Consider the following 14,359-nt stretch of genomic DNA (forward strand, 5'->3'; position numbering starts at 1 on the left):
TGGGCAAGAGAGTATTGAGTATTGTTAATTGTAACAATAAGTTAATTATAACAACAATAACGACAATAAAAAAAGTCACAAAAGTGTTCAGGTCAGGAAATGCTTAAATGTTTCAAAAAAATGTTTATCAGGAAATACTATTCTAGAATCAAAATATTTTCTGCATGATGATCATGCCATGGAGAAAATCATGTGATGCCAATTATGGGATTTTATAAAAAAATTATTTTACCATGGGATTATATATTTGGGGTAAAAATTCATTACAAGTAACATGAGGTATATAGGAATCATCCAGAGTCATACGTTTTAAAAAGTCTATTCTTCACATGAAAAAAATCTTAAATTTTATAGAAAAAGACAGAGAAGAAATTAGTTAATACTTTACCTCTCAGGATTTACCACTCTTAATATTTAATATTTAAGTGAATATATTTCCAAGCAGATCTCAGTATAAACATACATGTGTTACATATTACATATATGGTTTTTATAATTTGTGGTATATCGGCAACATATCATGGATGTCTTTCTTTGTCAGTAAGTCTAGAGCTGAGGTTATTAGTCTTCATCATCATGCATTATGTGTCACGTGTATCCACTGGGATCTTCTAGGCTTCAGCAGCAGTTCTCCAAACAACAAGGCCGCATGTGACAAGGTTAAAAAGGCGAGAAGGGAAGGAGTGGGCAGCTAAGTAGGTGGGGGGAGCTTGTCTTTTCAAAGTCCTCCTAGTGGACTTCTTCCTGTGACAGTCTGTGGCCAGGACCAGTCAAATGCTCAACCCAGACACTGACAAGTGAAAATGGATTGATGATATGACTAGTTCAGACAAGCCAGAATTTCTTCTCTGATTGATTGCATTACTATCTAAACAAAAAAAATATTCCATGAGCAGGAAAAGTGGGATGAAACACATGAAGAAGTTTAAATTCTAAAAATCACAGTGTTATCAACAAACAAACTCAATTGGTGACCATTGAAGAATGCTAGTGGGCCAACTCATTATTTTGAAAACTGGCAAATTGAGACAAAATCAAATGCTAATTATACCTTTCTTTTATCATTGGAAAATTACATTATTTTAGAAATATGCCAGCCTGTAAAGGAAGAAGAAATGATAGAGTCTTGGAAGTTCAAGATTGAGTTGCCAGTAGATTCTGTGTCTGGTAGGGGCTTGCTCTCTGTTTCATAATTGGCACCTTGTTTCTGTGTCCTTACATGATAGAAAGAGCAAACACTGTGTCCTAATATGATAGAAGGGTCCAGGGAGCTCTCTTGAGCCTCTTTTATAAGGGCACTCTAATACCTGATGAGGGTGGAGCCCTTATGACTTAATCACTTCTCAAAACTCCCATCTCTTAATATTGTCATGTTGGGTATTTGGGGTATTAGATTCCAACATATGAATCTGGGACATAGGGCACCTAAATTCAGACTACAGCACATAGAAAACAACCTATATAATATAAGACAAACTAGTTGGGTACATTAAAGTATGGTAAATGTTGGTTACCTACCTAAAAGCCACCCCTTAATTTTTTTTCTCTATCAGGGAAAATTTTTTAAAATATACAAAAGTAGACAAAATAGCTAATAACCTCCCATGTATCCTTCATTCAGCTTCAACAATTCATTGTCAACCTTTTTAAAATTAATACTTTCATTCTCCCTACCATAATATTCTTTTGAAGTATTTTATTTCATCTGTACATGCTCTCAAATGAAGATAAGCCTTTTGAATTAACCCAATCAAACAACAAAGAAAAACTAATAAAGAGAATGAAACAAAATCTCCAAGAAATGTGAGATTATGTAAAACATCCAAACCTAAGCATCATAGGTGTTTCTGAGGAAGAAGAGAAAGCAACAGGTTTGAAAAATCCATTTGATGGAATGATGAAGAAAAACTTCCCTGGCCTTGCCAGAAATCTAAAAATCCAGATACAAGAAGCCCAGATGACTCCTAGAAGATTCATTGCAAAAAGTTCATCCCCAAGGTGTATACTTATCTGGCTATACAAAGTTAAAGCGAAGGAAAGAATTTTAAGGGAAGTGAGACAAAAGCATCAAATAACCTACAAAGGTAAACCTATCAGACTAACAGCAAATTTCTCAGAATAAACCCTACAAGCCAGAAGGGATTGGGATCCCGTCTTCAAACTCCTCAAACAAAACAGCTGTCAGTCAAGGATTTTGTATCTTACAAAACCAAGTTTCACAAATAAAGGAGAAACAAAGTCTTTTGTAGACAAACCAACACTGAGGGAATTTGTCACCACTGAATCTATAAGAAATGTTCAGGGGAGTCCTAAATACTGAAACAAAAGGTCAAAATACACCAGTAGAAAAACACTGGAAATCATAAAGCTTACAGGCTTTATGGAACACCAACACAATAAAGAAAATAAATAAACAAAGCAACCAGATAATGACCAATCTGATAAATAGAATAGTACCTTACATATCATTATTAACTCTGAATGTAAATGGAATCAATGTCCCACTACAAAAACATATACTGGCAGAATGAAAAAAACAAAATAAAACATAACCCAAGTATCTAGGGCCTTCAAGATACCCACTTAACTCACAAAGATTCCTATAGACTCAAGGTAAAGAAGTGGGGAAAAATATTCCACACAAATAGAAACCAAAAATGAGCAGGTATAGCCATGCTCCTATCAGATAAAGCAGACTTTAAATTAACAACAGCAAAAAAAGACAATGATGACTATTATATAAAAATAAAGCGACCAATCCAACAAGAATACATAACAATCTTAATGACATATATGCTTAATATCAGAGCCCCCAGCTTTATAAGACAAATTCTACTAGACCTAAAAAATAAGAGACAGACAGCAATACAATAATAGTGGGAGACTTCAACACTCCATTGACAGCAACAGATAGATCATCAAGGCAAAAAGCCAACAAAGAAACATTGGAGTTAAACAGGACTGTTGAGGAAATGGAACTTACAAACATCTACAGAGCATTTCATTCCCAAACTACAGAATATACATTTTTCTCATCAGTACATGGAACAATTAGACCATATGATAGACCACAAATCAAGTCTCAATAAATTTAAAAAAATTGAAATCTTATCAAGCACCATTTCAGACCACAGTAGAATAAAACTAGAAATTAACTCCAAGAGGAACCTGCAAAACCAAACAAAAATATGGAAATTAAACAATTTGCTCCTGATCAACAATGAAATCAAGATGGAAATTAAACATTTTCTTGAAATGAAAGACAACAGCTAGGTAGGGTGGCTTAGCCTGTAATTCGAGCACTTTTAGAGACCAAGGTGAGTGTATTGCCAGCTCAGGCAATTTGGTGAGACCTCGTCTCTACAATAAATAAAAAATTAGCCGGGCATGGTGGTAAGCACCTGTAGTTCTGGCTACTTGGAAGGCTGAAGCAGAAGGATCACCAGAGCCCAGCAGGTCAATGCTGGGGTGACTGTGAGCATGAGTGACACTGTACTCCAGCCTGGTTAATGGAATGAGACTCCAACTCAAAAAAAAAAAAAAAAAATGAACAGCAACAATGAAACAAGTTATCCAAACCTCTGGGACACAGCCAAAACTGTGCTCAGATGAAAATTTATAGTACTTAAGGTCTACATTAAAAGACTGAAAGATCACATATCTGTAACCTAACATTACATCCCAAGGAATTAGAAAAACATGAATAAACCAAACCCAAATCTAGCAGAAGAAAAGAAATAATGAAGATCAGAGCAGAACTAAATGAAATTTAAATTTAAAGATTTATATACAAGGGATAAGTGACACAAAATGTTTCTTTGAAAAGATAAATTAAATTGATAGACTAGCTAGATTAATTAAGAAATGAAAAGAGATGACTCAAATTAGCTCAATCAGAATTGAAAAAGGAGACATTACAATTGATACAAAGAAAATTCAAAAGATCATCCAAGACTATTATGAGCACTTACCTCTATGCAAAAGAACTAGACAATCTAGAGGAAATGGATACATGGAAGCATATAACTCCCCAACCTTGAATCAGGAAGAAATAAAAATCCTAAACAGATCAATAATGAGTAGCAAGATTGAAATAGTAAATAGAAGTCCCCCAATGACAACAAAAAGCATCCAGGACCTGAGGGATTCACAGATGAATTCTACCAGACCTTCAAAGAAGAACTGGTACCAATTTTACTGAAGCTATGACACAAGATTGAAGAAGAAGGAATCCTCCCTAACTCATTCTATGAGACCACTATCACTCTGATATCAAAGCCAGAAAAAGATATAATGAAAAAAAGAATTACAGACCAATATCCCTTATGAACATAGACACAAAAATCTTCAACAAAATATTAGCAAGCTGAATTCAACAGCACATAAAAAGTAATATACCATGACCAAGTGGATTTTCTCTCATTGATGCTTGGATGGGTCAACATAAGCAAGTAAATAAACATGAGCCACTACATAAACAGAATTAAAAACAAAAACTATATGATCATTTCAATAGACACAGAAAAAGCATTTGATAAAATCCAGCATCCCTTCCTGATAAAAAACACTCAGCAAAATAGGCACAGAGGAAACATTCTTCTAAATAATAAAAGCTATATACAACAAATCTACAGGCAATATCATTCTGCATGGAGAAAGGTTGAACACATTCCCCTTGGAACTGGAACAAGACAAGTATGCCCAATTTCACCACCACTATTCAGCATAGTACTGGATGTCCTAGCCAGAGCAATCAGGCAAGAAAAAAAAATGGTATACAAATTGGAAATGAAAAAAATCAAACTATCCCTGTATGATGATATGAACTTATACTTAAAGAACCCCAAAGACTCCTCCAAAAGACTCTTGGACTTGATAAATGAATTTGGTAAAGTTTTAGGATACAAAATCAACATACACAAATCAGTAGCACTGCTATATACCAAGCAACCAAGCTGAGAATCAAATCAAGAACTCATTTCCATTTACAATAGCAGCTAAAAAACAAAAATTCCTAGGAATATACATTTAACCAAGGAGGTGAAAGATCTCTGTAAGGAGAACTACAAAACTCTGATGAAAAAAATTGCAGAGGACACAAATGAGAAGCATCCCATGCTTATGGATTGGAAGAAGTAACATTATTAAAATGACCATATTACCCAAAGTAATCTACAGATTCAATGCAACCTCTATCAAACTACCAACATCATTTTTTATAGAATTAGGAAAAAAATCCTAAAATTCAAATGAAACCAAAAAGGAGCAAGAATAGCAAAAGCAATCCTAAGCGAAAAGAACAAACTTGGAGGCTTTGACTTCAAATTATACTACAAGGATGTAGTACCAAAATAGCATGGTGCTGGTACAAGAATAGACACATGGACCAATAGAATAGAATAGAACAGAGAATTCAGAAATAAACCCAAATACCTACAAGCAACTGATCTTTGACAAGGTGGACAAAAACATACACCGGGGAAATGACAACCTATGCAACAAATGGTGCTGGGAAAATTGGATAGCTACATGCAGAAAAATGAAACTTGATCCTTATTTCTCCCTATATATAAAAATTAATTTAGAAATGAAAAGAGATAACTCAAATTAGCTCAATTAAAGATTTAAACATCAGACCTAAAACCATTAAAATTCTAGAATAAAACCTAGAAAAAACTGTTAAGGACATTGGCCTAGGCAAAGAATTTATGGCTAAAATCCTGAAAGTAGCCAGGCTCAGTGGCTCAGCCTGTAATCCCACGCCTTTGGGAGGCTGAGGTGAATGAATTGCCTGAGCCCACGGGTTCGAGACCCGCCTGGGCAACTTGGCGAGACCTCATCTCTACAATAAATCAAAAAATTATTAGCCGGGCGTGGTAGCGCGGAAGACTGAGGCGGAAGGATCGCCGGAGCCCAGCAGGTCGAGGCTGCGGTGGCCGGGAGCGGCCACTGCACTCCAGTCTGGGCAACAGAGTGAGACTCCAACGCAAAAAAAAGATCCCGAAAGCAAATGCAACTAAAACAAAAATAAACAAGTGGGATTTAATTAAACTAAAAAGCTTGTGCACAGCAAAAGAAATAATCAACAGAGCAAATAGGCAACCCACAGGATAAGAGAAGATATTCACAAGCTATACATCTAACAAAGTACTAATATACAGTATCTATAAAGAACTCAAACAAATTAGTAAGAAAAAAACAAATAATCCCATTAATAAGTGGACAAATGACATGAATAGACATCCTTCAAAAAAGATATTCAAAAGGCCAACAGACATACCAAAAAATCACTCATCATCAAGGATATGCAAATTAAAACCACAATGAGATAGCACCTTACACCAGTCAGAATAGCCATTATTAAAAAAATCAAAAGACAATAGATGCTGGCACAGATGCAGAAAAAAGGGAACACTTATACACTATTGGTGGGAGTGTAAGTTAGTACACTCTCTATGGAAAGTGGTATGAAGATTACTCAAAGAATTGAAAGTAGATCTACCATTTGATCCAGCAATTCCACTACTAGGTATCTATCTTGAGGAACACAGGTTGTTATATAAAAAAGATACCTCTACCTGTATGCTCATCACAGAGTAATTCACAATTGTGAAGATGTAGAATCAACTTAAATGCCCATCAACTGATCAGCACAATGAAAAGGTGATATATATAGAGCATAAAATACTATGCAGCCATAAAAAAAGAATGACATCATGTCCTTTGCAGCAACATGGTTGGAGCTGGAGATCATCATCCTCAGTAAACTGGGCCAGAAACAGAAAACCAAACACCACATGTTCTCACTCATATTTGGGAGCTAAATTGTCACAAGGATGGAAGTAATAGACACTGGGGACACCAATAAGGGGGAGAGAGGGGAGGAGGATTAGGGTCCAGAAACTGTCTATGTGGTGCAATGATTACTATCTGGGGATTGGGTCACCTGAGACCCAATCCCCACCACCACACAATATGTCCATGTAACGAATACACGTGTACCCCCCGAATCTAAAATTTTTTTTTTAATTATTAACATGAAATCATAATTACATTACTGAAATAAACCCAGTCTTGGTCATGCTATAATATAATTTTTAATTTATTGCTAGATTCGACTTGTTAACATTTTATTTAGGATTTTTTCTACTCTATACAAAAATGTGCCATCTTTGTCAGGTTTTTGTTTTAGTGTGATATTGACTCTGTAAAGTCTTAAAATATTAAGAGAACACCTAGTCTAAATCCTCCAATTTAAAATATTTTAATGCATTTAAAATATTTTGAGGCCCCAAAATAATAAATGATTTAACAAGTTCACATTCTTCTCTACCCTTTATATCTAGTCTTGTTGGTTTCAACGCCTAAAATTGTCTCAAATTCATTTTCTCCTTGCTTTTTTTGTTTGTTTGTTTGTTTGTTTGTTTGAGTTGGAGTCTCACTCTGTCGCCCAGACTGGAGTGCAGGGGCTGCTCCCGGCCACCGCAGCCTGGACCTGCTGGGCTCCGGCGATCCTTCCGCCTCAGCCTTCCAAGTAGCCAGAATTACAGGCATGTGCTACCACGCCCAGCTGATTTTTTGATTTATTGTAGAGATGAGGTCTCGCTGCCCAGGTGGGTCTCGAACTCGCGGGCTCAGGCAATCCACTCACTTCAGCCTCCCAAGGGCACGGGATTACAGGCTGAGCCACCGAGCCCGGCTTCTCCTTGCTTTTTAAGCCACCCCCCCTCCCTCACACTGTCACACTGAGTTCAAAGGCTGTTGGTATCCTGACTAGGCTGATGCACTAGTGTCTTAACATGGTCTTCCTGGCTCCAGGCACCCTCCTTCCCACTAGCACAGCAGTGAGCCTGCTCAATACAAGGGAATCATATATTCCTGCTTAAAATCCTTTGTTAGAACCTGTGATATATCTTGTTGTTACATTGCCAAGGTCTTCTATTATTTGTTCCATTTACCTTTCCAACTCATTTGGAAAGACACCTCAAAGTCAAGTGGAAAGAGCGCCAGATTGGAATCAGAGATGAATTTGGGTTCTAGCCTCACCTCTTACCAGTTACGTAACCCTAGGCAAGTTATTTAACCTAAGTCTCCACTATCTTATCTAGTATGTGGCCAGAATTACTTAAGTTACCGGTTACTGTAAGGATTAATGGAAATAAAGCATATAAAGGGCCCAGCTCAAGAAAGAACCTAAGGAATTGCTACTTTGATCTTTTCTTTTAAATTAAAAAAAATTTCAATAGACACAAATTGTATGTATGTAGGTATACAAATTATGGTATACAACATGATGTTTTGATATATGGATACATTATGGAATGGCTAAATCAAGCTAAGTAGCATATGTGTTACTTCATGTACTTATCCTGTTTTTTGTGGTGAGAACACAAAATCTATTTCTTGGCAGTTTTCCAGTATACAATACATTATTACCACAGTCACCATATTGTACAACAGATATCTTGAACTTTTCCCTCCTATCTAACTGAAATTTTGTATTCTATGATCAATATCTCCCTAATCCTCCCCAGTCCCAGCCCCTGGTAACCACCATTCTGCTCTCTGCTTCTATAAGTTCAACTTTTTTTTCACTCCACACGTAAGTGATATTTTACTTAATGACCTTCAAGTTCATCCACTGAAAACTTAATGCCAAAGTTATCTCTTTGGGAAAGACTTCTCTGACCACTTCAAAGTATTTTGTCATCATTTCAGTATTGCCACATTGACATGTATGTATGTCTATTATTACCTTTACCACTTTGCATTCTAACAACCCACTGGGATGCACAATGCTATGCAGCATGGTAAGAGTATGTGTCAAAGTGCAGTCATGATTGACATCTCTGTAAAACAGAGTTGTGGAGGGCTCCTTCTGTGCCTGCCATAGCCACAGCAACCTGGCCACTTCATTGTCCTACTCTTTCATCTGGAAGTAGCTGGGACCCCAGGAGAGTCACCTGTGCTTACTAGGAATGGCAAGGGAGGAGGATGCCACATGATATCTGCAGAATTCTATGGGGAACAACCATACTCCAAGCCCCCATGGAACTTAAGGAAGGCTAACATTTCCCCCAAATTGCCCTTAAATGCTGAGTTAGAAAGTTGTTCTTACTTTTGTTGTAGCTTATCTACATTTCCAGCTATGAACTATAAAATATATGTCATGGCTTGCATACAACTAATGAAGTTGGATTTCACAGGCAGAGAAAGAATTAACCAAGACAGTTATGAATTAAGATAGGTAGATTTACTAAAGGCAAGATACATCGCAAGGGTGCAATGGACAATACAGCAGAGAGAGGCTGTCCGCAAAGAGGTAGAGACTAGAGGAAAGTTTTATAGAGATGTGCTGGTGAGTTTTCATGTGGTGCCAAGGGGACTGGAAAGAGAGGTTAGCTACAAGTTGTATGTGTTGTGTGAGAGGTCTACAAGATGGCTCATTGATTGTAGTGTTCTGTTTCTTAGGATAGGGTTAATGTACAGCAATGGTTAACTGCTATTCCATTTACAGTGGTCAGCTAAAGGTTAGTTTACAACAATGATTTACAGTGGTCAACAAACTTTTACTACTCTTACTGTGGCCAGTAAGTTCCTTGTAACATCTGTGAATCTCACCTTGAGGTTCCTTTCCTCAGTATAATTTACCCAAGCGTTGCTGATCCATTTGGACCTTATATTTATCCACAAGTTATAGTAGAAATGACATGATCTGAAATAAAATATGAAAACAAACTCTAAATGATGAAATAATCCCCCCAAAATTAGAAACATAAAAGAAAAAGTTTTATCTAGTAGAGTATCACTTCCCTTCTGACCAAGCTATGTGTTTAGTGAAACTCCTTCCCCTCTCCCCTCTCCCCTCTCCCATCTTCCTCCTCCTCCCTTGTAGCTGCTCCCATCAGTCAGACTCATTGCTCCAAATCAGTCCTTTTCTACCTTTGGCTTTAGCCCTTCAACTTTCCCAGGGTTTGATCAGTTCATTCAACCCAAGTTCTTGGTTTAGCTTTGGAGACTTTGCAGTATATGAAATATGTTATTTTAAACCTAGGAGAGGAAACTAAGAAGCATAATACAAATGACCAGTTTCATGAAGTATCATGAAGTTCTGGAAAACTAAATGACCTTGGTGCTTTCCAAGGTCATTTACCTAACCAATGGCACATAAGACACCAAAGTTCAGACCACTTGCCTTCTTTCATTTATGCATTCAATCTGTTACAAGGAGATTAATGTAAAAAAAACTTTTTTTTTTGAGTTGGAGTCTCACTCTGTCACCCAGACTAGAGTGCAGTGGCACGCTCCTGGCCACTGCAGCCTCAAACTGCTGGGCTCCAGCGATACTTTTGCCTCAGCTTTCCAAGCGGCTAGAACTACAGGCGCGTGCTACCATGTCTGGCTAGTTTTTGATTTATTGTAGAGACAAGGTCTCACCAAGTTGCCTGGGCGGATCTCGAACCTGGGCAGATCTCAATCCACTCGCCTCAGACTCCCAAAGTGTTGGGATTACAGACTGAGTTACCGAGCCCAGCCCTAATGTAAAAATGTACTGGTGCTATATATTTTTTGTTGCTGGAGACTTAAGAAGGAAAGAAAGAACATTTTCCTCTTTCCTGAGTAGTAACTAAACTTTCTGAGTTCCCAAGAAAAGTCAAAAGACATTTCCTCTTTTCTTGTGATTAGGGTCTTGGTGTCTGGTTATCTGGAAAGAAAAAAGAAAGGTGAATTCTTTCTGCTTTGGAGTAATTAAATTGGGGTTAGAAGTACTCCAAAGCAGAGGCAACTGGGGGATTTAAAAAGGGAAGTCCATTATAGCTGGGTCCCAGTTGTGGGTTGAAAAAAAAAACAAAAAACACAAGGGCTCCTGGTTTCACTGGAGTGGAGTCATGAACCTGTTAGGACCTGAAAAGTGACAGGACATGGTAGGGGTTAGGGGTGGGAGGTGGGGGAATGGTCCCAGGTTGGGCACTGAAAACCATGTCTTGAAATAAAATTGCCAAGGGAATGTGAAGATAGAGAAGCCCAAAGACCAAACTCTGGGCATACCAATGACTAGAAATGTGCGGGAGGAGCCAATGGAACTGCCAGCGAGATGGATGAACCCAGAGAGGGGCCACCTGAATGTCAAGTGAAGAGGGCGAAGGCTTTAAGATGGCAGTGGTGAGCAACTGTTTCAAATCCAGCTGGTAGTGTGATTAATATAAATGAAAAGTAACCACTGATTTAACAATTCTGAGATCATTGGTGACTTTGCCAAGAGGAGTTTCATGGAAGGGTAGGGGCAAAAACCTGGTTCAAGAATGAATAGGAGCTGGGCTCAGTGGCTCAGCCTGTAATCCCACGCCTTTGGGAGGCTGAGGTGAGTGGATTGCCTGAGCCCGCGGGATCGACACCCGCCTGGGCAGCGAGACCTCATCTCTACAATAAATCAAAAAAATCAGCCGGGTGTGGTAGCACATACCTGTCATTCCGGCTACTTGGAAGGCTGAGGCAGAAGGATCCCCGGAGCTCAGCAGGCGAGGCTGCGGTGGCTGGGAGCAGCCACTGCACTCTAGTCTGGGCGACAGAGTGAGACTCCAACTCAAAAAAAATAAAAAAAAAAAAGGATGAATAGGAGGAGGGAATAAAGATACAGTGACTATAAATGAATCTTTTAAGGAATTTTGGAAGAGAGCAGAGAAATAGGGTGGTAGTTGGTGGGGGGGGAAGTTGGTGTGCTGTCAAGGAACTTTTTGAGAAGATAGGAAAATGTTGCATAATGTTGATATGCTTATGGGAATGATCCAGTAATGTTATGTGGTAACCCTAAATCAGAGAGAGCTTTGTGCATAATGTTTACCTGTTCCAAAGAAGTCACCTGGAGGTCCAGTAGAGAAATACACTGATTTATTAAAACTTATGGGAGGCACCGATGGCAGCAAGTCAGTAAAGAATCCACACTTCAGGGAAGTATAGCAAGCAGTTTTATAATCAACCTAATCATTCAAATTCCTATATAGTATGTACAGTTACATTGATTAAGCATGACAACTACATTTTTTTTCAGCGTTGCTTGGTCATCTCCCTGTGACTCATTACTGGGAATATGGATACCCTTCTGAGACCAGCCTTGGCTAGAGGCCACTCCCTGATGGAGGGGGCAAGAGGAAGCCAGGTGTAGGAGAAAACAGTTTAGCGTAGCAGACAGATAAAAATTAATAGTGTAGGATTGAGAGGCAGCAACTGCTAGTGTGAAAACCTTGAAAATGTAAGGAAGATAGGATCTAATACAAAAGCGGAAGAGCTGAACTTAGATAAGAGCATGGACAGTTCATTTCCTGCACAAGAGGGAATACAAAGTGCATAGGTCCAGATGTAGGTTAACTTGTCAGATGTGGTGATGGAAGCCTTAACCCCTAAAATACTGACCTGTAACACTCTCTCAGAGTCTAACTTTTTCGTCTAATGAATTCAGCAATAAAGAGAAGTTAATAAGCTAACTAAAGTATTTAATGAAGCACATTCTTTTATATGTAGATAAAAATTTTTAACTGCTGAGGAAATATCACACAATTTTTAAAACACTAATAATACATAAAGTTCTTATTGCTGTCAGGATTCAGCTGAAGTACAGTGTAAAGAATGCATGAGCAGTCATTTAAAAAAATGAAATCTAGTTCTTTGCAACAGCATGGATGGAGCTGGAGATCATCATCCTAAAAATGAGTCAGAAACAGAAACTCAAACGCCACATGTTCTCATCCATATGTGGGATATAAATGGTCACAAAGATGAAAATAATAGATACTGGAGACACCCAAAGCGGGGGGTTAGTGTCCAGAAACTACCTATGGGGCACAATGTTTACTAATTTGGGGAATGGTCCACTTGACACCCAATCTCCACCACTACATAATACGCCCTGTACTGAACATGCATATGTACCCCTGAATCTAATATTTTTTTAAAAATCGAGCTAAAAACATTCTTTGTTGTGAATTTTCAGAAGGTGCTATTTATACAGTACTTCAGTGCAACGAAAATCAAGTTGGTAGATTCTCATATGACCCCTCAAATCGATATGACTAGCTTTAACAGCTCCTTGGGACAGTTAAAAAAAAAAAGAATGCATGAATTCTGCTGTCCATAATTGGAAAAGATTAAGTGTCTAAGGCGGATAGATCTTCCCATGGGTGCTGATGGAAGAAGATACTTGTCTCTTGGAGCCTGAGTTGCCCTACCTCTAATATAAGAATAACCCCTGCCTTACAGGATTGTCCATGAACTCCAAATAAGATAATATAGTTAAAGTTCCTGGCACACAACAGGTGTGAAAAAACAAAATTGCCAACAATCACCATTAAATTTGGTTTTGTTTTTTGTTTGTTCTTCTGAGAGCAAACATGCTAACTCACACATTCCTTCCATTTATAGGATGCAACCAGTGTGGAAACTAGAGGCAGGCACATGAGGCGTCTCTGTACTTTACAACTTTCTGTGATTCTGTTAATAATTTTAAAGTAAACAGTTAACATTTTTCTTCCATTTAGAGTTCTTCAAGAAACACCTGCGTCCCAGCTTGCAAACCTCCTTCTGGGGCTCAGCGGGCCATGCTCTGACAATAGACACGTCTGCCAACTGGAAAGGCAGTTGTGCATTCCAAGATGATGGTTTTCAGAAGAGATGACAAAAGCCAAGACACAACAAAAGACTGCCATGGCCTCTCTAGGTTGGAATCTAAGTTCTTTTACCTGACTCTACTACTTTTGGCAAGTCATTTAAACGTTGAACCAGTGTCCTCATTCCAAAGCCAGTGTCAAAACAACCAGCTTACTTCATAAGAATAGCTAATAGCACTGAACTCTTGAGCATCTTAAGGCCCACTCAGGCCAATGTAAAAGTGTAGGAGAGTGGAAGAAATTACCGCACATTCCAAAGCTGCGGTGCCTTTTACTTCAGTCTACTAAAGCCAACAGAAGCGCAGTGTAATATAAGACATTACTGCAAAATAATCAAGGGAGACTGGCTGTTCCAGAAGACCCTGGCCACAAGGTAACTCAGGCCGCCCCCCCACCACACATCATTCATGATTCTAGCATTTGTGCTGTGGCGGGGTACAGGACTTCCGCCCCACAGCAGTGGGGTGAAGGCAGGGAAAACCGTGCGCAGAGGCCATCGGAGATGGAGGGGGCCACCACTAGAGGAAAAGCTGGTACACGCTGGGGGATAGGGGTTGTGGAAAGGTTGCTCCCAGCATCACACACGCCTCACGCCTCCAGGCCAGGTATTCACAAATGCTCCAGAGACACAGAGAAGGTGGCGTGGCCCACGGAGGGTTCGGGGGACGGCGGAGGCGGACCCAGCGGGAGGCGCGGCG

The sequence above is a fragment of the Carlito syrichta genome, unplaced genomic scaffold (genome assembly GCF_000164805.1).
Source record: "Carlito syrichta isolate Samal-C Ts95f unplaced genomic scaffold, Tarsius_syrichta-2.0.1 Scaffold302582, whole genome shotgun sequence".
Lineage (NCBI taxonomy): Eukaryota > Metazoa > Chordata > Mammalia > Primates > Tarsiidae > Carlito > Carlito syrichta.